The following is a 22,601-nucleotide window of genomic DNA, read 5'->3' on the forward strand; positions in this document are numbered from 1 at the left end:
GGGATATACACATCTTTGGTGTCGAAAGAACTATATGCGTCCGTGTCACGGACAAAGCCAGTCTGAGTTCTATGTCCGCGCCTCGGAAGTAAATTTCACTAATGTTTACCAGGGAATCTTAATTGTTTAGAACTCGGAGACTGCACTCAGGATACTAAAACTTTAAAACGAATTGCTCCCAGAGCAACAGTTGTATTTCCTTTTCTCAAATGAAAGTATTTCCCTTTCCTCAAAAGTTTTTGTATAGTCCGATGATTCGCTTTGGTGCTTTTTTTGTGTTGTTATGGGCGTTGTAACGGGTTTCTGTAGTGTAGTGGTTATCACGTTAGCATAACACGCGAAAGGTCCCCGGTTCGAAACCGGGCAAAAACGTTTATCCCCCCCATTTATTCACGCATTTTTTTAGTTTTAAAAATGCAAGATATGTTCTGTTACAGGAAGACATTCCAACATCCTTAATAATATATAGCTCTAAAAAGGTTTGAAACGAATTACACTCTTTTAATTGAAATAAAAGACTGCTCCAGGTGAGGCTCGAACTCACAACCTCGGCATTGCTCATCAGTTACTGTCATATAAGTACCGCGCGCTAACCGATTGCGCCACTGGAGCAGTTGAGCAGTTGCCCCTACTTTCCATGTATCGTTGCTATATCCATGCTGTACATCCTTCCATGGCATTACTACACAAACTGGTATGATTTCACATATAAACTCAACACATTGTGAAATGCTCGGATTGAGACACCATTTCAGACAAAGGGGTTGTTGAATACATATTGCCTCTGCAGAATGGTCATAGAAATCTTCGCTAAACTAAGTATTAAAGCTAACTAGCGGGAATATCTTCACTGTGCTTTCAAGCAAGCATTTCTACCTTTCCTTTTGCTTGTGGGAACAAGCCAACTACTTGGCCACCATTTTTCATGATCAGGAAGCTCCTTTTTTCTTTCTCCTTTTTTTTCTTCTTTTTTGGCGTATTTTAGCACCCTATCTCTACATTGTTTAGTCATTTCCTACCAAATAATCAGCCTGCCATAGCTCACTTTCTAGAAAACATGAAGTCTCACTCTTTTATGCTCTCAAGAAGCTACCTCAATCTTCTCACTAAAGGAACGGAGATCCAGCTTTTTACATGTGTGGGTCAGTGGCGCAATGGATAACATGTCTGACTACCGTTTAGAAGATTGTAGGTTCGACTCCTACCTGGCTCGCCTGCCGTGATCGTATAGTGGTTAGTACCAGTAGCGTACCTGGCGGGGGGCGGTCCGCACCGGGTGCCGCTCATCAGGGGGGTGCCAACTTGCCGGCACCCCTCCAGAGACGGACAGTAATGTCTGCCGCTGGAGGATCAGGCTCGCAAGAGAGCGGTATCGGAGGTCTTTAACAGACCTCCGGCTCCCTTGAGTGATTTTAAGCCGGTTCCCTTGAACCGGCTTAAAATCACTCAAGGGAGCCGGAGGTCTGTTAAAGACCTCCGATTCTGCTCCCTTGCGATCCGCGCGGCAACTGCTGCTGTGCAGAGGGCACTGTGGGCGCGGCTTCAGTGCCGCCGGGGTTTGTTGTCAGATCCCGGCGGCACTGAAGCCGCGCCCACAGTGCCCTCTGACCCGGAAGAAGACAGAAGAAGAGGAGCGAAGAGGAAGACTGCTGTAAAAAGAAAAGACTGCTGTAAGAAGAAAAGAAGTAGAAAAGAAGGTAGGAAATCATTCATTAAGACTGAGTGACAGTGAGAGTGGATTGGTATGTGTGGAATCTGTGGATTGGTGTATGTGTGGATTAGTATGTGTGGAATCTGTGGATTGGTATGTGTGGAATCTGTGGATTGGTATGTGTGGAATCTGTGGATTGGTAAATGTGTGAGAGTGATGGGTGTTATGCTGTACCATTTCCAATGTCTTTTTCATTATAATTATGCTCTAAAGTACATCATAACTCCCATCACTCTATACTGTTCAGTACAGTGGCAGAGCTGGGAGACAGAGGCCTTGCACCCCCACCGCAGGGTGCTGGTCAGGTTCTATGTGGGCAATGTGGACGCTGGCTTTGGGGTGTGCAATCTGTGATCTATGCCTGTAATTTAGGGTGTTTTATCTATAACTTTAATGCTGAGTTTTTATGTGAATTCCAATTGATCAATACCTGAAAAGCTGGGTTTGTGTGTTAATGTGTTGGTCTATATCTGCTATGCTATGTTTCTATACATTATTTATGTTTACCAGCAAATACAGGATTTGTATGTCTTATTCAGTTGATCAATACCTGGGGTGCTGTTTCCATGTGTTGTTTATTTGATCTATACCTTCAGTGCTGAGTGATTTCCAGTTGATCTATACCTGCAATGCTGGGTTTGTGTGTTCTGTTGATTTATACCTGCAATGCTATGTTTCCATACATTATTTATGTATACCTGTAAATACAGGATATTTATGTCTTATTCAGTTGCACGTGCTGTTTCCATGTGTTGTTTATTTGATCTATACCTGAACTAAAGGGAGTAATTAAAAGAGAGTTGTGGTTTAGTGACGTAGGGGACAAATGGACTTTGGGGATGATTACGGGGAGAGGACCTCCCAATGTCACGGTGCAGTCAGAAGAAGGGAAGGCTGTGCTGACTCTCACAGTCTTCCCCTGATCTGCAGTTGAGGGCAGTACAACATAATCCCTATCACTATACATCGATCTAGACATTTACAATAATGCAGCATAACCCCTACCACTATATACTAAGCCAGACACTGAAGTGGTAGGCCTACACCACATCAATGGCTTTCTATATAGTGATATGGGTTATGCTGCATTATTGTAAATGTCAGGGTCAATGTATAGTGATATGGATTACGCTGCCCCACCGTCAATGTGTGCTCAGTATAAAGTGATAGGTGTTATCCTGTATCACCGGCAATGTGGGCCTCAGTATATATTAACAGTTATGTTGTACCACCGTCAGCGCGTGCCTCAGTATATAATGGAAACAGTTATGTTGTACTACTGTCAGCGCGTGTCTCAGTATATAATGATAGCAGTTGTGCTGCACAACTGTCAATGTCTGCCTCATTGTATAATGATAGTTATGTTGTACTACTATAAGTGTCTAGCTCAGTATATAAAGATAGCGGTTATGCTGTACCACCATCAATATCTGGCTCAGTTATAGTGATAGGTGTTATGCTGTTCCACTGTAGTATCTGGCTCAGTGTATAGTGATAGGAGTTATGCTGTTTCACTGTAATGTTTGCCTCAATATATAATGAAATTACTTAAGCTGCACCACCGTCAATGTCTGTCTCAGTATAGAGTGATAGGCATTATGCTGTACCACCGTCACTGCCTGGCTCAGTATATAGTGATAGGTGTCATGCTATACCACAGTCAGTGTCTGGTTCATATGGTATATATAATCATGAGTCGACATGGCAACACCACTATATATGCAAATGCTTAAATAAAAAGAGAACAATGTTATGGTGACTCCTGATTATAATATCAGAATTTTTTTTAGTTTATAGTGTCTTTAGCTGCTTAGCCAGTACTTAATTTGTAATGTTTGTCACTCATTTGTTAGGGCTTCTTAGAAACTTGTTGTTTTTTGGGGGGGGGGGGTTATTAAAGAAAGCACTATTATATGTTCAGTAAATGTTATTTAAACATATTTATTTTACTTACAAGTTATTAATTTATTTTTTTCAGATTTCTTGTTGTTTACAGTTGACATACAGTTTAAAAATTGGTGCAATAAATATTCTTGCCAACATAATTTTGTAGATGTCTTTACATTTGGGGGGGGGGTGCCACTTACAGGATCCGCCCCGGGTGCCAAATACTCTAGGTACGCCCCTGGTTAGTACTCTGCGTTGTGGCCGCAGCAACCCCGGTTCGAATCCTGTTCACGGCGCTCTACTTTTTCTAAATTGCTACAGGACCTTTCAAGCTCCTGTCCAGAATTCCTTGTTACGGATATGTTCTCTCAACACCTGTTCATTAGAGGCTGCGCGTGCTCAAGTGCACATTCCATTCACTTGGGAAGAAAGAGTCTGACACAAATGGAAAACAATGAGAGGTAACTAGCAGAAATATCTTCACTGTGCTTTCAAGCAAGCATTTCTACCTTTCCTTTTGCTTGTGGGAACAAGCCAACTACTTGGCCACCATTTTTCATGATCAGGAAGCTCCTTTTTTTCTTCTTTTTTGGCGTATTTTAGCACCCTATCTCTACATTGTTTAGTCATTTCCTACCAAATAATTTGCCTGCCATAGCTCACTTTCTAGAAAACATGACGTCTCACTCTTTTATGCTCGCAAGAAGCTACCTCAATCTTCTCACTAAAGCAACGGATATCCAACTTATTAAATGTGTGGGCCAGTGGCGCAATGGATAACGCGTCTGACTACGGATCAGAAGATTGTAGGTTCGACGCCTGCCGTGATCGTATAGTGGTTAGTACTCTGCGTTGTGGCCGCAGCAACCCCGGTTCGAATCCGGGTTACGGCACTCTACGTTTTCTAAATTGCTACAGGACCTTTCAAGCTCCTGTCCAGAATTCCTTGTTACGGATATGTTCTCTCAACACCTGTTCATTAGAGGCTGCGCGTGCTCAAGTGCACATTCCATTCACTTGGGAAGAAAGAGTCTGACACAAATGGAAAACAATGAGAGGTAACTAGCAGAAACATCTTCACTGTGCTTTCAAGCAAGCATTTCTACCTTTCCTTTTGCTTGTGGGAACAAGCCAACTACTTGGCCACCATTTTTCATGATCAGGAAGCTCCTTTTTTTCTTCTTTTTTGGCGTATTTTAGCACCCTATCTCTACATTGTTTAGTCATTTCCTACCAAATAACATAGCTCACTTTCTAGAAAACATGAAGTCTCACTCTTTTATGCTCTCAAGAAGCTACCTCAATCTTCTCACTAAAGCAACGGATATCCAACTTTTCACATGTGTGGGCCAGTGGCGCAATGGATAACGCGTCTGACTACGGATCAGAAGATTGTAGGTTCGACTCCTACCTGGCTCGCCTGCCGTGATCGTATAGTGGTTAGTACTCTGCCTTGTGGCCGCAGCAACCCCGGTTCGAATCCGGGTCACGGCACTGTACTTGTTCTAAATTGCTACAGGACCTTTCAAGCTCCTGTCCAGAATTCCTTGTTACGGATATGTTCTCTCAACACCTGTTCATTAGAGGCTGCGCGTGCTCAAGTGCACATTCCATTCACTTGGGAAGAAAGAGTCTGACACAAATGGAAAACAATGAGAGGTAACTAGCAGAAATATCTTCACTATGCTTTCAAGCAAGCATTTCTACCTTTCCTTTTGCTTGTGGGAACAAGCCAACTACTTGGCCACCATTTTTCATGATCAGGAAGCTCCTTTTTTTCTTTCTCCTTTTTTTCTTCTTTTTTGGCGTATTTTAGCACCCTATCTCTACATTGTTTAGTCATTTCCTACCAAATAATTTGCCTGCCATAGCTCACTTTCTAGAAAACATGAAGTCTCACTCTTTTATGCTCTCAAGAAGCTACCTCAATCTTCTCACTAAAGCAACGGATATCCAACTTTTTACATGTGTGGGCCAGTGGCGCAATGGATAACGCGTCTGACTACGGATCAGAAGATTGTAGGTTCGACTCCTACCTGGCTCGCCTGCCGTGATCGTATAGTGGTTAGTACTCTGCGTTGTGGCCGCAGCAACCCCGGTTCGAATCCGGGTCACGGCACTCTACTTTTTCTAAATTGCTCCTGTCCAGAATTCCTTGTTACGGATATGTTCTCTCAACACCTGTTCATTAGAGGCTGCGCGTTCTCAAGTGCACATTCCATTCACTTGGGAAGAAAGAGTCTGACACAAATGGAATCCAACTTTTCACATGTGTGGGCCAGTGGCGCAATGGATAACGCGTCTGACTACGGATCAAAAGATTGTAGGTTCGACTCCTACCTGGCTCGCCTGCCGTGATCGTATAGTGGTTAGTACTCTGCGTTGTGGCCGCAGCAACCCCGGTTTGAATCCGGGTCACGGCACTGCGCTTTTTCTAAATTGCTACAGGACCTTTCAAGCTCCTGTCCAGAATTCCTTGTTACGGATATGTTCTCTCAACACCTGTTCATTAGAGGCTGCGCGTGCTCAAGTGCACATTCCATTCACTTGGGAAGAAAGAGTCTGACACAAATGGAAAACAATGAGAGGTAACTAGCAGAAATATCTTCACTGTGCTTTCAAGCAAGCATTTCTACCTTTCCTTTTGCTTGTGGGAACAAGCCAACTACTTGGCCACCATTTTTCATGATCAGGAAGCTCCTTTTTTTCTTCTTTTTTGGCGTATTTTAGCACCCTATCTCTACATTGTTTAGTCATTTCCTACCAAATAATTTGCCTGCCATAGCTCACTTTCTAGAAAACATGAAGTCTCACTCTTTTATGCTCTCAAGAAGCTACCTCAATCTTCTCACTAAAGCAACGGATATCCAACTTTTCACATGTGTGGGCCAGTGGCGCAATGGATAACGCGTCTGACTACGGCTCAGAAGATTGTAGGTTCGACTCCTACCTGGCTCGCCTGCCGTGATCGTATAGTGGTTAGTACTCTGCGTTGTGGCCGCAGCAACCCCGGTTCGAATCCGTGTCACGGCACTCTACTTTTTCTAAATTGCTCCTGTCCAGAATTCCTTCTTACGGATATGTTCTCTCAACACCTGTTCATTAGAGGCTGCGCGTGCTCAAGTGCACATTCCATTCACTTGGGAAGAAAGAGTCTGACACAAATGGAATCCAACTTTTCACATGTGTGGGCCAGTGGCGCAATGGATAACGCGTCTGACTACGGATCAGAAGATTGTAGGTTCGACTCCTACCTGGCTCGCCTGCCGTGATCGTATAGCGGTTAGTACTCTGCGTTGTGGCCGCAGCAACCCCGGTTCGAATCCGGGTCACGGCACTGCACTTTTTCTAAATTGCTACAGGACCTTTCAAGCTCCTGTCCAGAATTCCTTGTTACGGAAATGTTCTCTCAACACCTGTTCAGTAGAGGCTGCGAGTGCTCAAGTGCACATTCCATTCACTTGGGAAGAAAGAGTCTGACACAAATGGAAAACAATGAGAGGTAACTAGCAGAAATATCTTCACTGTGCTTTCAAGCAAGCATTTCTACCTTTCCTTTTGCTTGTGGGAACAAGCCAACTACTTGGCCACCATTTTTCATGATCAGGAAGCTCCTTTTTTTCTTTCTCCTTTGGCGTATTTTAGCACCCTATCTCTACATTGTTTAGTCATTTCCTACCAAATAATTTGCCTGCCATAGCTCACTTTCTAGAAAACATGAAGTCTCACTCTTTTATGCTCTCAAGAAGCTACCTCAATCTTCTCACTAAAGCAACGGATATCCAACTTTTCACATGTGGGGGCCAGTGGCGCAATGGATAACGCGTCTGACTACGGATCAGAAGATTGTAGGTTCGACTCCTACCTGGCTCGCCTGCTGTGATCGTATAGTGGTTAGTACTCTGCGTTGTGGCCGCAGCAACCCCGGTTCGAATCCGGGTCACGGCACTGTACTTTTTCTAAATTGCTACAGGACCTTTCAAGCTCCTGTCCAGAATTCCTTGTTACGGATATGTTCTCTCAACACCTGTTCATTAGAGGCTGCGCGTGCTCAAGTGCACATTCCATTCACTTGGGAAGAAAGAGTCTGACACAAATTGAAAACAATGAGAGGTAACTAGCAGAAATATCTTCACTGTGCTTTCAAGCAAGCATTTCTACCTTTCCTTTTGCTTGTGGGAACAAGCCAACTACTTGGCCACCATTTTTCATGATCAGGAAGCTCCTTTTTTTCTTTCTCCTTTTTTTCTTCTTTTTTGGCGTATTTTAGCACCCTATCTCTACATTGTTTAGTCATTTCCTACCAAATAATTTGCCTGCCATAGCTCACTTTCTAGAAAACATGAAGTCTCACTCTTTTATGCTCTCAAGAAGCTACCTCAATCTTCTCACTAAAGCAACGGATATCCAACTTTTCACGTGTGTGGGCCGGTGGCGTAATGGATAACGCGTCTGACTACGGATCAGAAGATTGTAGGTTCGACTCCTACCTGGCTCGCCTGCCGTGATCGTATAGTGGTTAGTACTCTGCGTTGTGGCCGCAGCAACCCCGGTTCGAATCCGGGTCACGGCACTCTACTTTTTCTAAATTGCTACAGGACCTTTCAAGCTCCTGTCCAGAATTCCTTGTTACGGATCTGTTCTCTCAACACCTGTTCATTAGAGGCTGCGCGTGCTCAAGTGCACATTCCATTCACTTGGGAAGAAAGAGTCTGACACAAATGGAAAGCAATGAGAGGTAACTAGCAGAAATATCTTCACTGTGCTTTCAAGCAAGTATTTCTACCTTTCCTTTTGCTTGTGGGAACAAGCCAACTACTTGGCCACCATTTTTCATGATCAGGAAGCTCCTTTCTTTCTTCTTTTTTGGCGTATTTTAGCACCCTATCTCTACATTGTTTAGTCATTTCCTACCAAATAATTTGCCTGCCATAGCTCACTTTCTAGAAAACATGAAGTCTCACTCTTTTATGCTCTCAAGAAGCTACCTCAATCTTCTCACTAAAGCAACGGATATCCAACTTTTCACATGTGTGGGAAGAAAGAGTCTGACACAAATGGAAAACAATGAGAGGTAACTAGCAGAAATATCTTCACTGTGCTTTCAAGCAAGCATTTCTACCTTTCCTTTTGCTTGTGGGAACAAGCCAACTACTTGGCCACCATTTTTCATGATCAGGAAGCTCCTTTTTTTCTTTCTCCTTTGGCTTATTTTAGCACCCTATCTCTACATTGTTTAGTCATTTCCTACCAAATAATTTGCCTGCCATAGCTCACTTTCTAGAAAACATGAAGTCTCACTCTTTTATGCTCTCAAGAAGCTACCTCAATCTTCTCACTAAAGCAACGGATATCCAACTTTTTACGTGTGTGGGCCAGTGGCGCAATGGATAACGCGTCTGACTACGGATCAGAAGATTGTAGGTTCGACTCCTACCTGGCTCGCCTGCCGTGATCGTATAGTGGTTAGTACTCTGCGTTGTGGCCGCAGCAACCCCGGTTCGAATCCGGGTCGCGGCACTCTACTTTTTCTAAATTGCTCCTGTCCAGAATTCCTTCTTACGGATATGTGCTCTCAACACCTGTTCATTAGAGGCTGCGCGTTCTCAAGTGCACATTCCATTCACTTGGGAAGAAAGAGTCTGACACAAATGGAATCCAACTTTTCACATGTGTGGGCCAGTGGCGCAATGGATAACGCGTCTGACTACGGATCAGAAGATTGTAGGTTCGACTCTTACCTGGCTCGCCTGCCGTGATCGTATAGTGGTTAGTACTCTGCGTTGTGGCCGCAGCAACCCCGGTTCGAATCCGGGTCACGGCACTGCGCTTTTTCTAAATTGCTACAGGACCTTTCAAGCTCCTGTCCAGAATTCCTTGTTACGGATATGTTCTCTCAACACCTGTTCATTAGAGGCTGCGCGTGCTCAAGTGCACATTCCATTCACTTGGGAAGAAAGAGTCTGACACAAATGGAAAACAATGAGAGGTAACTAGCAGAAATATCTTCACTGTGCTTTCAAGCAAGCATTTCTACCTTTCCTTTTGCTTGTGGGAACAAGCCAACTACTTGGCCACCATTTTTCATGATCAGGAAGCTCCTTTTTTTCTTCTTTTTTGGCGTATTTTAGCACCCTATCTCTACATTGTTTAGTCATTTCCTACCAAATAATTTGCCTGCCATAGCTCACTTTCTAGAAAACATGAAGTCTCACTCTTTTATGCTCTCAAGAAGCTACCTCAATCTTCTCACTAAAGCAACGGATATCCAACTTTTCACATGTGTGGGCCAGTGGCGCAATGGATGACGCGTCTGACTACGGCTCAGAAGATTGTAGGTTCGACTCCTACCTGGCTCGCCTGCCGTGATCGTATAGTGGTTAGTACTCTGCGTTGTGGCCGCAGCAACCCCGGTTCGAATCCGTGTCACGGCACTCTACTTTTTCTAAATTGCTCCTGTCCAGAATTCCTTGTTACGGATATGTTCTCTCAACACCTGTTCATTAGAGGCTGCGCGTGCTCAAGTGCACATTCCATTCACTTGGGAAGAAAGAGTCTGACACAAATGGAAAACAATGAGAGGTAACTAGCAGAAATATCTTCACTGTGCTTTCAAGCAAGCATTTCTACCTTTCCTTTTGCTTGTGGGAACAAGCGAACTACTTGGCCACCATTTTTCATGATCAGGAAGCTCCTTTTTTTCTTTCTCCTTTGGCGTATTTTAGCACCCTATCTCTACATTGTTTAGTCATTTCCTACCAAATAATTTGCCTGCCATAGCTCACTTTCTAGAAAACATGAAGTCTCACTCTTTTATGCTCTCAAGAAGCTACCTCAATCTTCTCACTAAAGCAACGGATATCCAGCTTTTTACATGTGTGGGCCAGTGGTGCAATGGATAACGCGTCTGACTACGGATCAGAAGATTATATGTTCGACTCCTACTTGGCTCGCCTGCCGTGATCGTATAGTGGTTAGTACTCTGCGTTGTGGCCGCAGCAACCCCTGTTCGAATCCGGGTCACGGCACTCTACTTTTTCTAAATTGCTACAGGACCTTTCAAGCTCCTGTCCAGAATTCCTTGTTACGGATATGTTCTCTCAACACCTGTTCATTAGAGGCTGCGCGTGCCCAAGTGCACATTCCATTCACTTGGGAAGAAAGAGTCTGACACAAATTGAAAACAATGAGAGGTAACTAGCAGAAATATCTTCACTGTGCTTTCAAGCAAGCATTTCTACCTTTCCTTTTGCTTGTGGGAACAAGCCAACTACTTGGCCACCATTTTTCATGATCAGGAAGCTCCTTTTTTTCTTTCTCCTTTTTTTCTTCTTTTTTGGCGTATTTTAGCACCCTATCTCTACATTGTTTAGTCATTTCCTACCAAATAATTTGCCTGCCATAGCTCACTTTCTAGAAAACATGAAGTCTCACTCTTTTATGCTCTCAAGAAGCTACCTCAATCTTCTCACTAAAGCAACGGATATCCAACTTTTCACATGTGTGGGCCAGTGGCGCAATGGATAACGCGTCTGACTACGGATCAGAAAATTGTAGGTTCGACTCCTACCTGGCTCGCCTGCCGTGATCGTATAGTGGTTAGTACTCTGCGTTGTGGCCGCAGCAACCCCGGTTCGAATCCGGGTCACGGCACTCTACTTTTTCTAAATTGCTCCTGTCCAGAATTCCTTGTTACGGATATGTTCTCTCAACACCTGTTCATTAGAGGCTGCGCGTGCTCAAGTGCACATTCCATTCACTTGGGAAGAAAGAGTCTGACACAAATGGAAAACAATGAGAGGTAACTAGCAGAAATATCTTCACTGTGCTTTCAAGCAAGCATTTCTACCTTTCCTTTTGCTTGTGGGAACAAGCCAACTACTTGGCCACCATTTTTCATGATCAGGAAGCTCCTTTTTTTCTTTCTCCTTTGGCGTATTTTAGCACCCTATCTCTACATTGTTTAGTCATTTCCTACCAAATAATTTGCCTGCCATAGCTCACTTTCTAGAAAACATGAAGTCTCACTCTTTTATGCTCTCAAGAAGCTACCTCAATCTTCTCACTAAAGCAACGGATATCCAACGTTTTACATGTGTGGGCCAGTGGCACAATGGATAACGCGTCTGACTACGGATCAGAAGATTGTAGGTTCGACTCCTACCTGGCTCGCCTGCCGTGATCGTATAGTGGTTAGTACTCTGCGTTGTGGCTGCAGCAACCCCGGTTCGAATCCGGGTCACGGCACTCTACTTTTTCTAAATTGCTCCTGTCCAGAATTCCTTGTTACGGATATGTTCTCTCAACACCTGTTCATTAGAGGCTGCGCGTTCTCAAGTGCACATTCCATTCACTTGGGAAGAAAGAGTCTGACACAAATGGAATCCAACTTTTCACATGTGTGGGCCAGTGGCCCAATGGATAACGCGTCTGACTACGGATCAGAAGATTGTAGGTTCGACTCCTACCTGGCTCGCCTTCCGTGATCGTATAGTGGTTAGTACTCTGCGTTGTGGCCGCAGCAACCCCGGTTCGAATCCGGGTCACGGCACTGCACTTTTTCTAAATTGCTACAGGACCTTTCAAGCTCCTGTCCAGAATTCCTTGTTACGGATATGTTCTCTCAACACCTGTTCATTAGAGGCTGCGCGTGCTCAAGTGCACATTCCATTCACTTGGGAAGAAAGAGTCTGACACAAATGGAAAACAATGAGAGGTAACTAGCAGAAATATCTTCACTGTGCTTTCAAGCAAGCATTTCTACCTTTCCTTTTGCTTGTGGGAACAAGCCAACTACTTGGCCACCATTTTTCATGATCAGGAAGCTCCTTTTTTTCTTTCTCCTTTGGCGTATTTTAGCACCCTATCTCTACATTGTTTAGTCATTTCCTACCAAATAATTTGCCTGCCATAGCTCACTTTCTAGAAAACATGAAGTCTCACTCTTTTATGCTCTCAAGAAGCTACCTCAATCTTCTCACTAAAGCAACGGATATCCAACTTTTCACATGTGTGGGCCGGTGGCGTAATGGATAACGCGTCTGACTACGGATCAGAAGATTGTAGGTTTGACTCCTACCTGGCTCGCCTGCCGTGATCGTATAGTGGTTAGTACTCTGCGTTGTGGCCGCAGCAACCCCGGTTCGAATCCGGGTCACGGCACTCTACTTTTTCTAAATTGCTACAGGACCTTTCAAGCTCCTGTCCAGAATTCCTTGTTACGGATCTGTTCTCTCAACACCTGTTCATTAGAGGCTGCGCGTGCTCAAGTGCACATTCCATTCACTTGGGAAGAAAGAGTCTGACACAAATGGAAAGCAATGAGAGGTAACTAGCAGAAATATCTTCACTGTGCTTTCAAGCAAGTATTTCTACCTTTCCTTTTGCTTGTGGGAACAAGCCAACTACTTGGCCACCATTTTTCATGATCAGGAAGCTCCTTTTTTTCTTCTTTTTTGGCGTATTTTAGCACCCTATCTCTACATTGTTTAGTCATTTCCTACCAAATAATTTGCCTGCCATAGCTCACTTTCTAGAAAACATGAAGTCTCACTCTTTTATGCTCTCAAGAAGCTACCTCAATCTTCTCACTAAAGCAACGGATATCCAACTTTTCACATGTGTGGGAAGAAAGAGTCTGACACAAATGGAAAACAATGAGAGGTAACTAGCAGAAATATCTTCACTGTGCTTTCAAGCAAGCATTTCTACCTTTCCTTTTGCTTGTGGGAACAAGCCAACTACTTGGCCACCATTTTTCATGATCAGGAAGCTCCTTTTTTTCTTTCTCCTTTGGCGTATTTTAGCACCCTATCTCTACATTGTTTAGTCATTTCCTACCAAATAATTTGCCTGCCATAGCTCACTTTCTAGAAAACATGAAGTCTCACTCTTTTATGCTCTCAAGAAGCTACCTCAATCTTCTCACTAAAGCAACGGATATCCAACTTTTTACGTGTGTGGGCCAGTGGCGCAATGGATAACGCGTCTGACTACGGATCAGAAGATTGTAGGTTCGACTCCTACCCGGCTCGCCTGCCGTGATCGTATAGTGGTTAGTACTCTGCGTTGTGGCCGCAGCAACCCCGGTTCGAATCCGGGTCACGGCACTCTACTTTTTCTAAATTGCTCCTGTCCAGAATTCCTTCTTACGGATATGTTCTCTCAACACCTGTTCATTAGAGGCTGCGCGTTCTCAAGTGCACATTCCATTCACTTGGGAAGAAAGAGTCTGACACAAATGGAATCCAACTTTTCACATGTGTGGGCCAGTGGCGCAATGGATAACGCGTCTGACTACGGATCAGAAGATTGTAGGTTCGACTCCTACCTGGCTCGCCTGCCGTGATCGTATAGTGGTTAGTACTCTGCGTTGTGGCCGCAGCAACCCCGGTTCGAATCCGGGTCACGGCACTGCGCTTTTTCTAAATTGCTACAGGACCTTTCAAGCTCCTGTCCAGAATTCCTTGTTACGGATATGTTCTCTCAACACCTGTTCATTAGAGGCTGCGCGTGCTCAAGTGCACATTCCATTCACTTGGGAAGAAAGAGTCTGACACAAATGGAAAACAATTTGAGGTAACTAGCAGAAATATCTTCACTGTGCTTTCAAGCAAGCATTTCTACCTTTCCTTTTGCTTGTGGGAACAAGCCAACTACTTGGCCACCATTTTTCATGATCAGGAAGCTCCTTTTTTTCTTCTTTTTTGGCGTATTTTAGCACCCTATCTCTACATTGTTTAGTCATTTCCTACCAAATAATTTGCCTGCCATAGCTCACTTTCTAGAAAACATGAAGTCTCACTCTTTTATGCTCTCAAGAAGCTACCTCAATCTTCTCACTAAAGCAACGGATATCCAACTTTTCACATGTGTGGGCCAGTGGCGCAATGGATGACGCGTCTGACTACGGCTCAGAAGATTGTAGGTTCGACTCCTACCTGGCTCGCCTGCCGTGATCGTATAGTGGTTAGTACTCTGCGTTGTGGCCGCAGCAACCCCGGTTCGAATCCGTGTCACGGCACTCTACTTTTTCTAAATTGCTCCTGTCCAGAATTCCTTGTTACGGATATGTTCTCTCAACACCTGTTCATTAGAGGCTGCGCGTGCTCAAGTGCACATTCCATTCACTTGGGAAGAAAGAGTCTGACACAAATGGAATCCAACTTTTCACATGTGTGGGCCAGTGGCGCAATGGATAACGCGTCTGACTACGGATCAGAAGATTGTAGGTTCGGCTCCTACCTGGCTCGCCTGCCGTGATCGTATAGTGGTTAGTACTCTGCGTTGTGGCCGCAGCAACCCCGGTTCGAATCCGGGTCACGGCACTGCACTTTTTCTAAATTGCTACAGGACCTTTCAAGCTCCTGTCCAGAATTCCTTGTTACGGAAATGTTCTCTCAACACCTGTTCAGTAGAGGCTGCGAGTGCTCAAGTGCACATTCCATTCACTTGGGAAGAAAGAGTCTGACACAAATGGAAAACAATGAGAGGTAACTAGCAGAAATATCTTCACTGTGCTTTCAAGCAAGCATTTCTACCTTTCCTTTTGCTTGTGGGAACAAGCCAACTACTTGGCCACCATTTTTCATGATCAGGAAGCTCCTTTTTTTCTTTCTCCTTTGGCGTATTTTAGCACCCTATCTCTACATTGTTTAGTCATTTCCTACCAAATAATTTGCCTGCCATAGCTCACTTTCTAGAAAACATGAAGTCTCACTCTTTTATGCTCTCAAGAAGCTACCTCAATCTTCTCACTAAAGCAACGGATATCCAACTTTTTACATGTGTGGGCCAGTGGTGCAATGGATAACGCGTCTGACTACGGATCAGAAGATTATAGGTTCGACTCCTACCTGGCTCGCCTGCCGTGATCGTATAGTGGTTAGTACTCTGCGTTGTGGCCGCAGCAACCTCTGTTCGAATCCGGGTCACGGCACTCTACTTTTTCTAAATTGCTACAGGACCTTTCAAGCTCCTGTCCAGAATTCCTTGTTACGGATATGTTCTCTCAACACCTGTTCATTAGAGGCTGCGCGTGCCCAAGTGCACATTCCATTCACTTGGGAAGAAAGAGTCTGACACAAATTGAAAACAATGAGAGGTAACTAGCAGAAATATCTTCACTGTGCTTTCAAGCAAGCATTTCTACCTTTCCTTTTGCTTGTGGGAACAAGCCAACTACTTGGCCACCATTTTTCATGATCAGGAAGCTCCTTTTTTTCTTTCTCCTTTTTTTCTTCTTTTTTGGCGTATTTTAGCACCCTATCTCTACATTGTTTAGTCATTTCCTACCAAATAATTTGCCTGCCATAGCTCACTTTCTAGAAAACATGAAGTCTCACTCTTTTATGCTCTCAAGAAGCTACCTCAATCTTCTCACTAAAGCAACGGATATCCAACTTTTCACATGTGTGGGCCAGTGGCGCAATGGATAACGCGTCTGACTACGGATCAGAAGATTGTAGGTTCGACTCCTACCTGGCTCGCCTGCCGTGATCGTATAGTGGTTAGTACTCTGCGTTGTGGCCGCAGCAACCCCGGTTCAAATCCGGGTCACGGCACTCTACTTTTTCTAAATTGCTCCTGTCCAGAATTCCTTGTTACGGATATGTTCTCTCAACACCTGTTCATTAGAGGCTGCGCGTGCTCAAGTGCACATTCCATTCACTTGGGAAGAAAGAGTCTGACACAAATGGAAAACAATGAGAGGTAACTAGCAGAAATATCTTCACTGTGCTTTCAAGCAAGCATTTCTACCTTTCCTTTTGCTTGTGGGAACAAGCCAACTACTTGGCCACCATTTTTCATGATCAGGAAGCTCCTTTTTTTCTTTCTCCTTTGGCGTATTTTAGCACCCTATCTCTACATTGTTTAGTCATTTCCTACCAAATAATTTGCCTGCCATAGCTCACTTTCTAGAAAACATGAAGTCTCACTCTTTTATGCTCTCAAGAAGCTACCTCAATCTTCTCACTAAAGCAACGGATATCCAACTTTTTACATGTGTGTGCCAGTGGCGCAATGGATAACGCGTCTGACTACGGATCAGAAGATTGTAGGTTCGACTCCTACCTGGCTCGCCTGCCGTGATCGTATAGTGGTTAGTACTCTGCGTTGTGGCCGCAGCAACCCCGGTTCGAATCCGGGTCACGGCACTCTACTTTTTCTAAATTGCTCCTGTCCAGAATTCCTTGTTACGGATATGTTCTCTCAACACCTGTTCATTAGAGGCTGCGCGTGCTCAAGTGCACATTCCATTCACTTGGGAAGAAAGAGTCTGACACAAATGGAATCCAACTTTTCACATGTGTGGGCCAGTGGCGCAATGGATAACGCGTCTGACTACGGATCAGAAGATTGTAGGTTCGACTCCTACCTGGCTCGCCTGCCGTGATCGTATAGTGGTTAGTACTCTGCGTTGTGGCCGCAGCAACCCCGGTTCAAATCCGGGTCACGGCACTGCACTTTTTCTAAATTGCTACAGGACCTTTCAAGCTCCTGTCCAGAATTCCTTGTTACGGATATGTTCTCTCAACACCTGTTCATTAGAGGCTGCGCGTGCTCAAGTGCACATTCCATTCACTTGGGAAGAAAGAGTCTGACACAAATGGAAAACAATGAGAGGTAACTAGCAGAAATATCTTCACTGTGCTTTCAAGCAAGCATTTCTACCTTTCCTTTTGCTTGTGGGAACAAGCCAACTACTTGGCCACCATTTTTCATGATCAGGAAGCTCCTTTTTTTCTTCTTTTTTGGCGTATTTTAGCACCCTATCTCTACATTGTTTAGTCATTTCCTACCAAATAATTTGCCTGCCATAGCTCACTTTCTAGAAAACATGAAGTCTCACTCTTTTATGCTCTCAAGAAGCTACCTCAATCTTCTCACTAAAGCAACGGATATCCAACTTTTCACATGTGTGGGCCAGTGGCGCAATGGATAACGCGTCTGACTACGGCTCAGAAGATTGTAGGTTCGACTCCTACCTGGCTCGCCTGCCGTGGTAGTATAGTGGTTAGTTCTCTGCGTTGTGGCCGCAGCAACCCCGGTTCGAATCCGGGTCACGGCACTGCACTTTTTCTAAATTGCTACAGGACCTTTCAAGCTCCTGTCCAGAATTCCTTGTTACGGAAATGTTCTCTCAAAACCTGTTCAGTAGAGGCTGCGAGTGCTCAAGTGCACATTCCATTCACTTGGGAAGAAAGAGTCTGACACAAATGGAAAACAATGAGAGGTAACTAGCAGAAATATCTTCACTGTGCTTTCAAGCAAGCATTTCTACCTTTCCTTTTGCTTGTGGGAACAAGCCAACTACTTGGCCACCATTTTTCATGATCAGGAAGCTCCTTTTTTTCTTTCTCCTTTTTTTCTTCTTTTTTGGCGTATTTTAGCACCCTATCTCTACATTGTTTAGTCATTTCCTACCAAATAATTTGCCTGCCATAGCTCACTTTCTAGAAAACATGAAGTCTCACTCTTTTATGCTCTCAAGAAGCTACCTCAATCTTCTCACTAAAGCAACGGATATCCAACTTTTCACATGTGTGGGCCAGTGGCGCAATGGATAACGCGTCTGACTACGGATCAGAAGATTGTAGGTTCGACTCCTACCTGGCTCGCCTGCTGTGATCGTATAGTGGTTAGTACTCTGCGTTGTGGCCGCAGCAACCCCGGTTCGAATCCGGGTCACGGCACTGTACTTTTTCTAAATTGCTACAGGACCTTTCAAGCTCCTGTCCAGAATTCCTTGTTACGGATATGTTCTCTCAACACCTGTTCATTAGAGGCTGCGCGTGCTCAAGTGCACATTCCATTCACTTGGGAAGAAAGAGTCTGACACAAATGGAAAACAATGAGAGGTAACTAGCAGAAATATCTTCACTGTGCTTTCAAGCAAGCATTTCTACCTTTCCTTTTGCTTGTGGGAACAAGCCAACTACTTGGCCACCATTTTTCATGATCAGGAAGCTCCTTTTTTTCTTTCTCCTTTGGCGTATTTTAGCACCCTATCTCTACATTGTTTAGTCATTTCCTACCAAATAATTTGCCTGCCATAGCTCACTTTCTAGAAAACATGAAGTCTCACTCTTTTATGCTCTCAAGAAGCTACCTCAATCTTCTCACTAAAGCAACGGATATCCAACTTTTTACATGTGTGGGCCAGTGGCGCAATGGATAACGCGTCTGACTACGGATCAGAAGATTGTAGGTTCGACTCCTACCTGGCTCGCCTGCCGTGATCGTATAGTGGTTAGTACTCTGCGTTGTGGCCGCAGCAACCCCGGTTCGAATCCGGGTCCCGGCACTCTACTTTTTCTAAATTGCTCCTGTCCAGAATTCCTTGTTACGGATATGTTCTCTCAACACCTGTTCATTAGAGGCTGCGCGTTCTCTAGTGCACATTCCATTCACTTGGGAAGAAAGAGTCTGACACAAATGGAATCCAACTTTTCACATGTGTGGGCCAGTGGCGCAATGGATAACGCGTCTGACTACGGATCAGAAGATTGTAGGTTCGACTCCTACCTGGCTCGCCTGCCGTGATCGTATAGTGGTTAGTACTCTGCGTTGTGGCCGCAGCAACCCCGGTTCGAATCCGGGTCACGGCACTGCGCTTTTTCTAAATTGCTACAGGACCTTTCAAGCTCCTGTCCAGAATTCCTTGTTACGGATATGTTCTCTCAACACCTGTTCATTAGAGGCTGCGCGTGCTCAAGTGCACATTCCATTCACTTGGGAAGAAAGAGTCTGACACAAATGGAAAACAATGAGAGGTAACTAGCAGAAATATCTTCACTGTGCTTTCAAGCAAGCATTTCTACCTTTCCTTTTGCTTGTGGGAACAAGCCAACTACTTGGCCACCATTTTTCATGATCAGGAAGCTCCTTTTTTTCTTTCTCCTTTGGCGTATTTTAGCACCCTATCTCTACATTGTTTAGTCATTTCCTACCAAATAATTTGCCTGCCATAGCTCACTTTCTAGAAAACATGAAGTCTCACTCTTTTATGCTCTCAAGAAGCTACCTCAATCTTCTCACTAAAGCAACGGATATCCAACTTTTCACATGTGTGGGCCAGTGGCGCAATGGATAACGCGTTTGACTACGGATCAGAAAATTGTAGGTTCGACTCCTACCTGCCTCGCCTGCTGTGATCGTATAGTGGTTAGTACTCTGCGTTGTGGCCGCAGCAACCCCGGTTCGAATCCGGGTCACGGCACTGTACTTTTTCTAAATTGCTACAGGACCTTTCAAGCTCCTGTCCAGAATTCCTTGTTACGGATATGTTCTCTCAACACCTGTTCATTAGAGGCTGCGCGTGCTCAAGTGCACATTCCATTCACTTGGGAAGAAAGAGTCTGACACAAATGGAAAACAATGAGAGGTAACTAGCAGAAATATCTTCACTGTGCTTTCAAGCAAGCATTTCTACCTTTCCTTTTGCTTGTGGGAACAAGCCAACTACTTGGCCACCATTTTTCATGATCAGGAAGCTCCTTTTTTTCTTTCTCCTTTGGCGTATTTTAGCACCCTATCTCTACATTGTTTAGTCATTTCCTACCAAATAATTTGCCTGCCATAGCTCACTTTCTAGAAAACATGAAGTCTCACTCTTTTATGTTCTCAAGAAGCTACCTCAATCTTCTCACTAAAGCAACGGATATCCAACTTTTCACATGTGTGGGCCAGTGGCGCAATGGATAACGCGTCTGACTACGGATCAGAAGATTATAGGTTCGACTCCTACCTGGCTCGCCTGCCGTGATCGTATAGTGGTTAGTACTCTGCGTTGTGGCCGCAGCAACCCCGGTTCGAATCCGGGTCTCGGCACTCTACTCTTTCTAAATTGCTACAGGACCTTTCAAGCTCCTGTCCAGAATTCCTTGTTACGGATATGTTCTCTCAACACCTGTTCATTAGAGGCTGCGCGTGCCCAAGTGCACATTCCATTCACTTGGGAAGAAAGAGTCTGACACAAATTGAAAACAATGAGAGGTAACTAGCAGAAATATCTTCACTGTGCTTTCAAGCAAGCATTTCTACCTTTCCTTTTGCTTGTGGGAACAAGCCAACTACTTGGCCACCATTTTTCATGATCAGGAAGCTCCTTTTTTTCTTTCTCCTTTTTTTCTTCTTTTTTGGCGTATTTTAGCACCCTATCTCTGCATTGTTTAGTCATTTCCTACCAAATAATTTGCCTGCCATAGCTCACTTTCTAGAAAACATGAAGTCTCACTCTTTTATGCTCTCAAGAAGCTACCTCAATCTTCTCACTAAAGCAACGGATATCCAACTTTTCACATGTGTGGGCCAGTGGCGCAATGGATAACGCGTCTGACTACGGATCAGAAGATTGTAGGTTCGACTCCTACCTGGCTCGCCTGCCGTGATCGTATAGTGGTTAGTACTCTGCGTTGTGGCCGCAGCAACCCCGGTTCGAATCCGGGTCACGGCACTCTACTTTTTCTAAATTTCTACAGGACCTTTCAAGCTCCTGTCCAGAATTCCTTGTTACGGATCTGTTCTCTCAACACCTGTTCATTAGAGGCTGCGCGTGCTCAAGTGCACATTCCATTCACTTGGGAAGAAAGAGTCTGACACAAATGGAAAACAATGAGAGGTAACTAGCAGAAATATCTTCACTGTGCTTTCAAGCAAGTATTTCTACCTTTCCTTTTGCTTGTGGGAACAAGCCAACTACTTGGCCACCATTTTTCATGATCAGGAAGCTCCTTTTTTTCTTCTTTTTTGGCGTATTTTAGCACCCTATCTCTACATTGTTTAGTCATTTCCTACCAAATAATTTGCCTGCCATAGCTCACTTTCTAGAAAACATGAAGTCTCACTCTTTTATGCTCTCAAGAAGCTACCTCAATCTTCTCACTAAAGCAACGGATATCCAACTTTTCACATGTGTGGGCCAGTGGCGCAATGGATAACGCGTCTGACTACGGATCAGAAGATTGTAGGTTCGACTCCTACCTGGCTCGCCTGCCGTGATCGTATAGTGGTTAGTACTCTGCGTTGTGGCTGCAGCAACCCCGGTTCGAATCCGGGTCACGGCACTCTACTTTTTCTAAATTGCTCCTGTCCAGAATTCCTTGTTACGGATATGTTCTCTCAACACCTGTTCATTAGAGGCTGCGCGTGCTCAAGTGCACATTCCATTCACTTGGGAAGAAAGAGTCTGACACAAATGGAAAACAATGAGAGGTAACTAGCAGAAATATCTTCACTGTGCTTTCAAGCAAGCATTTCTACCTTTCCTTTTGCTTGTGGGAACAAGCCAACTACTTGGCCACCATTTTTCATGATCAGGAAGCTCCTTTTTTTCTTCTTTTTTGGCGTATTTTAGCACCCTATCTCTACATTGTTTAGTCATTTCCTACCAAATAATTTGCCTGCCATAGCTCACTTTCTAGAAAACATGAAGTCTCACTCTTTTATGCTCTCAAGAAGCTACCTCAATCTTCTCACTAAAGCAACGGATATCCAACTTTTCACATGTGTGGGCCAGTGGCGCAATGGATAACGCGTTTGACTACGGATCAGAAGATTGTAGGTTTGACTCCTACCTGGCTCGCCTGCTGTGATCGTATAGTGGTTAGTACTCTGCGTTGTGGCCGCAGCAACCCTGGTTCGAATCCGGGTCACGGCACTGTACTTTTTCTAAATTGCTACAGGACCTTTCAAGCTCCTGTCCAGAATTCCTTGTTACGGATATGTTCTCTCAACACCTGTTCATTAGAGGCTGCGCGTGCTCAAGTGCACATTCCATTCACTTGGGAAGAAAGAGTCTGACACAAATGGAAAACAATGAGAGGTAACTAGCAGAAATATCTTCACTGTGCTTTCAAGCAAGCATTTCTACCTTTCCTTTTGCTTGTGGGAACAAGCCGACTACTTGGCCACCATTTTTCATGATAAGGAAGCTCCTTTTTTTCTTTCTCCTTTGGCGTATTTTAGCACCCTATCTCTACATTGTTTAGTCATTTCCTAC

General features: G+C 44.4%; 56 non-coding genes across 56 annotated transcripts; 55 read left to right on the forward strand and 1 right to left on the reverse strand.

The window, feature by feature from the left end:
- Window positions 1-519: 519 nt before the first annotated feature.
- On the reverse strand, window positions 520-612 carry TRNAI-UAU (transfer RNA isoleucine (anticodon UAU)). The gene is given in 2 exon segments: window positions 520-555; window positions 575-612. It is a non-coding gene; the product is annotated as a tRNA-Ile (tRNA).
- A 3,807-nt stretch (window positions 613-4,419) lies between these two features.
- Window positions 4,420-4,491, forward strand: TRNAH-GUG (transfer RNA histidin (anticodon GUG)). The gene has a single exon. It is a non-coding gene; the product is annotated as a tRNA-His (tRNA).
- Window positions 4,492-4,944: 453 nt separating this feature from the next.
- TRNAR-ACG (transfer RNA arginine (anticodon ACG)) lies at window positions 4,945-5,017 on the forward strand. The gene has a single exon. It is a non-coding gene; the product is annotated as a tRNA-Arg (tRNA).
- A 552-nt stretch (window positions 5,018-5,569) lies between these two features.
- On the forward strand, window positions 5,570-5,642 carry TRNAR-ACG (transfer RNA arginine (anticodon ACG)). Its single transcript has one exon. It is a non-coding gene; the product is annotated as a tRNA-Arg (tRNA).
- A 3-nt stretch (window positions 5,643-5,645) lies between these two features.
- On the forward strand, window positions 5,646-5,717 carry TRNAH-GUG (transfer RNA histidin (anticodon GUG)). The gene has a single exon. It is a non-coding gene; the product is annotated as a tRNA-His (tRNA).
- Window positions 5,718-5,873: 156 nt separating this feature from the next.
- Window positions 5,874-5,946, forward strand: TRNAR-ACG (transfer RNA arginine (anticodon ACG)). The gene has a single exon. It is a non-coding gene; the product is annotated as a tRNA-Arg (tRNA).
- A 3-nt stretch (window positions 5,947-5,949) lies between these two features.
- On the forward strand, window positions 5,950-6,021 carry TRNAH-GUG (transfer RNA histidin (anticodon GUG)). The gene has a single exon. It is a non-coding gene; the product is annotated as a tRNA-His (tRNA).
- Window positions 6,022-6,483: 462 nt separating this feature from the next.
- On the forward strand, window positions 6,484-6,556 carry TRNAR-ACG (transfer RNA arginine (anticodon ACG)). Its single transcript has one exon. It is a non-coding gene; the product is annotated as a tRNA-Arg (tRNA).
- A 231-nt stretch (window positions 6,557-6,787) lies between these two features.
- On the forward strand, window positions 6,788-6,860 carry TRNAR-ACG (transfer RNA arginine (anticodon ACG)). The gene has a single exon. It is a non-coding gene; the product is annotated as a tRNA-Arg (tRNA).
- A 3-nt stretch (window positions 6,861-6,863) lies between these two features.
- Window positions 6,864-6,935, forward strand: TRNAH-GUG (transfer RNA histidin (anticodon GUG)). The gene has a single exon. It is a non-coding gene; the product is annotated as a tRNA-His (tRNA).
- A 463-nt stretch (window positions 6,936-7,398) lies between these two features.
- Window positions 7,399-7,471, forward strand: TRNAR-ACG (transfer RNA arginine (anticodon ACG)). Its single transcript has one exon. It is a non-coding gene; the product is annotated as a tRNA-Arg (tRNA).
- A 3-nt stretch (window positions 7,472-7,474) lies between these two features.
- On the forward strand, window positions 7,475-7,546 carry TRNAH-GUG (transfer RNA histidin (anticodon GUG)). The gene has a single exon. It is a non-coding gene; the product is annotated as a tRNA-His (tRNA).
- A 477-nt stretch (window positions 7,547-8,023) lies between these two features.
- On the forward strand, window positions 8,024-8,096 carry TRNAR-ACG (transfer RNA arginine (anticodon ACG)). Its single transcript has one exon. It is a non-coding gene; the product is annotated as a tRNA-Arg (tRNA).
- A 3-nt stretch (window positions 8,097-8,099) lies between these two features.
- Window positions 8,100-8,171, forward strand: TRNAH-GUG (transfer RNA histidin (anticodon GUG)). The gene has a single exon. It is a non-coding gene; the product is annotated as a tRNA-His (tRNA).
- Window positions 8,172-8,970: 799 nt separating this feature from the next.
- Window positions 8,971-9,043, forward strand: TRNAR-ACG (transfer RNA arginine (anticodon ACG)). The gene has a single exon. It is a non-coding gene; the product is annotated as a tRNA-Arg (tRNA).
- Window positions 9,044-9,046: 3 nt separating this feature from the next.
- Window positions 9,047-9,118, forward strand: TRNAH-GUG (transfer RNA histidin (anticodon GUG)). Its single transcript has one exon. It is a non-coding gene; the product is annotated as a tRNA-His (tRNA).
- Window positions 9,119-9,274: 156 nt separating this feature from the next.
- Window positions 9,275-9,347, forward strand: TRNAR-ACG (transfer RNA arginine (anticodon ACG)). The gene has a single exon. It is a non-coding gene; the product is annotated as a tRNA-Arg (tRNA).
- A 3-nt stretch (window positions 9,348-9,350) lies between these two features.
- TRNAH-GUG (transfer RNA histidin (anticodon GUG)) lies at window positions 9,351-9,422 on the forward strand. Its single transcript has one exon. It is a non-coding gene; the product is annotated as a tRNA-His (tRNA).
- A 462-nt stretch (window positions 9,423-9,884) lies between these two features.
- On the forward strand, window positions 9,885-9,957 carry TRNAR-ACG (transfer RNA arginine (anticodon ACG)). The gene has a single exon. It is a non-coding gene; the product is annotated as a tRNA-Arg (tRNA).
- A 1,146-nt stretch (window positions 9,958-11,103) lies between these two features.
- On the forward strand, window positions 11,104-11,176 carry TRNAR-ACG (transfer RNA arginine (anticodon ACG)). Its single transcript has one exon. It is a non-coding gene; the product is annotated as a tRNA-Arg (tRNA).
- A 3-nt stretch (window positions 11,177-11,179) lies between these two features.
- TRNAH-GUG (transfer RNA histidin (anticodon GUG)) lies at window positions 11,180-11,251 on the forward strand. The gene has a single exon. It is a non-coding gene; the product is annotated as a tRNA-His (tRNA).
- Window positions 11,252-11,697: 446 nt separating this feature from the next.
- On the forward strand, window positions 11,698-11,770 carry TRNAR-ACG (transfer RNA arginine (anticodon ACG)). Its single transcript has one exon. It is a non-coding gene; the product is annotated as a tRNA-Arg (tRNA).
- Window positions 11,771-11,773: 3 nt separating this feature from the next.
- TRNAH-GUG (transfer RNA histidin (anticodon GUG)) lies at window positions 11,774-11,845 on the forward strand. The gene has a single exon. It is a non-coding gene; the product is annotated as a tRNA-His (tRNA).
- Window positions 11,846-12,001: 156 nt separating this feature from the next.
- TRNAR-ACG (transfer RNA arginine (anticodon ACG)) lies at window positions 12,002-12,074 on the forward strand. Its single transcript has one exon. It is a non-coding gene; the product is annotated as a tRNA-Arg (tRNA).
- A 538-nt stretch (window positions 12,075-12,612) lies between these two features.
- Window positions 12,613-12,685, forward strand: TRNAR-ACG (transfer RNA arginine (anticodon ACG)). The gene has a single exon. It is a non-coding gene; the product is annotated as a tRNA-Arg (tRNA).
- A 3-nt stretch (window positions 12,686-12,688) lies between these two features.
- On the forward strand, window positions 12,689-12,760 carry TRNAH-GUG (transfer RNA histidin (anticodon GUG)). Its single transcript has one exon. It is a non-coding gene; the product is annotated as a tRNA-His (tRNA).
- A 799-nt stretch (window positions 12,761-13,559) lies between these two features.
- Window positions 13,560-13,632, forward strand: TRNAR-ACG (transfer RNA arginine (anticodon ACG)). Its single transcript has one exon. It is a non-coding gene; the product is annotated as a tRNA-Arg (tRNA).
- Window positions 13,633-13,635: 3 nt separating this feature from the next.
- TRNAH-GUG (transfer RNA histidin (anticodon GUG)) lies at window positions 13,636-13,707 on the forward strand. Its single transcript has one exon. It is a non-coding gene; the product is annotated as a tRNA-His (tRNA).
- Window positions 13,708-13,863: 156 nt separating this feature from the next.
- Window positions 13,864-13,936, forward strand: TRNAR-ACG (transfer RNA arginine (anticodon ACG)). Its single transcript has one exon. It is a non-coding gene; the product is annotated as a tRNA-Arg (tRNA).
- Window positions 13,937-13,939: 3 nt separating this feature from the next.
- TRNAH-GUG (transfer RNA histidin (anticodon GUG)) lies at window positions 13,940-14,011 on the forward strand. Its single transcript has one exon. It is a non-coding gene; the product is annotated as a tRNA-His (tRNA).
- Window positions 14,012-14,473: 462 nt separating this feature from the next.
- TRNAR-ACG (transfer RNA arginine (anticodon ACG)) lies at window positions 14,474-14,546 on the forward strand. Its single transcript has one exon. It is a non-coding gene; the product is annotated as a tRNA-Arg (tRNA).
- A 231-nt stretch (window positions 14,547-14,777) lies between these two features.
- On the forward strand, window positions 14,778-14,850 carry TRNAR-ACG (transfer RNA arginine (anticodon ACG)). Its single transcript has one exon. It is a non-coding gene; the product is annotated as a tRNA-Arg (tRNA).
- Window positions 14,851-14,853: 3 nt separating this feature from the next.
- On the forward strand, window positions 14,854-14,925 carry TRNAH-GUG (transfer RNA histidin (anticodon GUG)). The gene has a single exon. It is a non-coding gene; the product is annotated as a tRNA-His (tRNA).
- Window positions 14,926-15,388: 463 nt separating this feature from the next.
- Window positions 15,389-15,461, forward strand: TRNAR-ACG (transfer RNA arginine (anticodon ACG)). Its single transcript has one exon. It is a non-coding gene; the product is annotated as a tRNA-Arg (tRNA).
- A 552-nt stretch (window positions 15,462-16,013) lies between these two features.
- TRNAR-ACG (transfer RNA arginine (anticodon ACG)) lies at window positions 16,014-16,086 on the forward strand. The gene has a single exon. It is a non-coding gene; the product is annotated as a tRNA-Arg (tRNA).
- A 3-nt stretch (window positions 16,087-16,089) lies between these two features.
- Window positions 16,090-16,161, forward strand: TRNAH-GUG (transfer RNA histidin (anticodon GUG)). The gene has a single exon. It is a non-coding gene; the product is annotated as a tRNA-His (tRNA).
- A 446-nt stretch (window positions 16,162-16,607) lies between these two features.
- Window positions 16,608-16,680, forward strand: TRNAR-ACG (transfer RNA arginine (anticodon ACG)). The gene has a single exon. It is a non-coding gene; the product is annotated as a tRNA-Arg (tRNA).
- A 3-nt stretch (window positions 16,681-16,683) lies between these two features.
- TRNAH-GUG (transfer RNA histidin (anticodon GUG)) lies at window positions 16,684-16,755 on the forward strand. Its single transcript has one exon. It is a non-coding gene; the product is annotated as a tRNA-His (tRNA).
- A 156-nt stretch (window positions 16,756-16,911) lies between these two features.
- On the forward strand, window positions 16,912-16,984 carry TRNAR-ACG (transfer RNA arginine (anticodon ACG)). Its single transcript has one exon. It is a non-coding gene; the product is annotated as a tRNA-Arg (tRNA).
- A 3-nt stretch (window positions 16,985-16,987) lies between these two features.
- TRNAH-GUG (transfer RNA histidin (anticodon GUG)) lies at window positions 16,988-17,059 on the forward strand. The gene has a single exon. It is a non-coding gene; the product is annotated as a tRNA-His (tRNA).
- A 462-nt stretch (window positions 17,060-17,521) lies between these two features.
- Window positions 17,522-17,594, forward strand: TRNAR-ACG (transfer RNA arginine (anticodon ACG)). Its single transcript has one exon. It is a non-coding gene; the product is annotated as a tRNA-Arg (tRNA).
- A 3-nt stretch (window positions 17,595-17,597) lies between these two features.
- On the forward strand, window positions 17,598-17,669 carry TRNAH-GUG (transfer RNA histidin (anticodon GUG)). The gene has a single exon. It is a non-coding gene; the product is annotated as a tRNA-His (tRNA).
- Window positions 17,670-18,146: 477 nt separating this feature from the next.
- Window positions 18,147-18,219, forward strand: TRNAR-ACG (transfer RNA arginine (anticodon ACG)). Its single transcript has one exon. It is a non-coding gene; the product is annotated as a tRNA-Arg (tRNA).
- A 3-nt stretch (window positions 18,220-18,222) lies between these two features.
- Window positions 18,223-18,294, forward strand: TRNAH-GUG (transfer RNA histidin (anticodon GUG)). Its single transcript has one exon. It is a non-coding gene; the product is annotated as a tRNA-His (tRNA).
- A 463-nt stretch (window positions 18,295-18,757) lies between these two features.
- Window positions 18,758-18,830, forward strand: TRNAR-ACG (transfer RNA arginine (anticodon ACG)). The gene has a single exon. It is a non-coding gene; the product is annotated as a tRNA-Arg (tRNA).
- Window positions 18,831-19,061: 231 nt separating this feature from the next.
- TRNAR-ACG (transfer RNA arginine (anticodon ACG)) lies at window positions 19,062-19,134 on the forward strand. Its single transcript has one exon. It is a non-coding gene; the product is annotated as a tRNA-Arg (tRNA).
- A 3-nt stretch (window positions 19,135-19,137) lies between these two features.
- TRNAH-GUG (transfer RNA histidin (anticodon GUG)) lies at window positions 19,138-19,209 on the forward strand. The gene has a single exon. It is a non-coding gene; the product is annotated as a tRNA-His (tRNA).
- A 539-nt stretch (window positions 19,210-19,748) lies between these two features.
- On the forward strand, window positions 19,749-19,820 carry TRNAH-GUG (transfer RNA histidin (anticodon GUG)). Its single transcript has one exon. It is a non-coding gene; the product is annotated as a tRNA-His (tRNA).
- A 463-nt stretch (window positions 19,821-20,283) lies between these two features.
- On the forward strand, window positions 20,284-20,356 carry TRNAR-ACG (transfer RNA arginine (anticodon ACG)). The gene has a single exon. It is a non-coding gene; the product is annotated as a tRNA-Arg (tRNA).
- A 3-nt stretch (window positions 20,357-20,359) lies between these two features.
- TRNAH-GUG (transfer RNA histidin (anticodon GUG)) lies at window positions 20,360-20,431 on the forward strand. Its single transcript has one exon. It is a non-coding gene; the product is annotated as a tRNA-His (tRNA).
- A 477-nt stretch (window positions 20,432-20,908) lies between these two features.
- TRNAR-ACG (transfer RNA arginine (anticodon ACG)) lies at window positions 20,909-20,981 on the forward strand. The gene has a single exon. It is a non-coding gene; the product is annotated as a tRNA-Arg (tRNA).
- Window positions 20,982-20,984: 3 nt separating this feature from the next.
- TRNAH-GUG (transfer RNA histidin (anticodon GUG)) lies at window positions 20,985-21,056 on the forward strand. The gene has a single exon. It is a non-coding gene; the product is annotated as a tRNA-His (tRNA).
- Window positions 21,057-21,518: 462 nt separating this feature from the next.
- Window positions 21,519-21,591, forward strand: TRNAR-ACG (transfer RNA arginine (anticodon ACG)). The gene has a single exon. It is a non-coding gene; the product is annotated as a tRNA-Arg (tRNA).
- A 3-nt stretch (window positions 21,592-21,594) lies between these two features.
- TRNAH-GUG (transfer RNA histidin (anticodon GUG)) lies at window positions 21,595-21,666 on the forward strand. The gene has a single exon. It is a non-coding gene; the product is annotated as a tRNA-His (tRNA).
- A 445-nt stretch (window positions 21,667-22,111) lies between these two features.
- Window positions 22,112-22,184, forward strand: TRNAR-ACG (transfer RNA arginine (anticodon ACG)). The gene has a single exon. It is a non-coding gene; the product is annotated as a tRNA-Arg (tRNA).
- A 3-nt stretch (window positions 22,185-22,187) lies between these two features.
- Window positions 22,188-22,259, forward strand: TRNAH-GUG (transfer RNA histidin (anticodon GUG)). The gene has a single exon. It is a non-coding gene; the product is annotated as a tRNA-His (tRNA).
- Window positions 22,260-22,601: the final 342 nt, after the last annotated feature.

Source organism: Spea bombifrons, chromosome 4, assembly GCF_027358695.1.
Source record: "Spea bombifrons isolate aSpeBom1 chromosome 4, aSpeBom1.2.pri, whole genome shotgun sequence".
Taxonomy (NCBI): Eukaryota; Metazoa; Chordata; class Amphibia; order Anura; family Pelobatidae; genus Spea; species Spea bombifrons.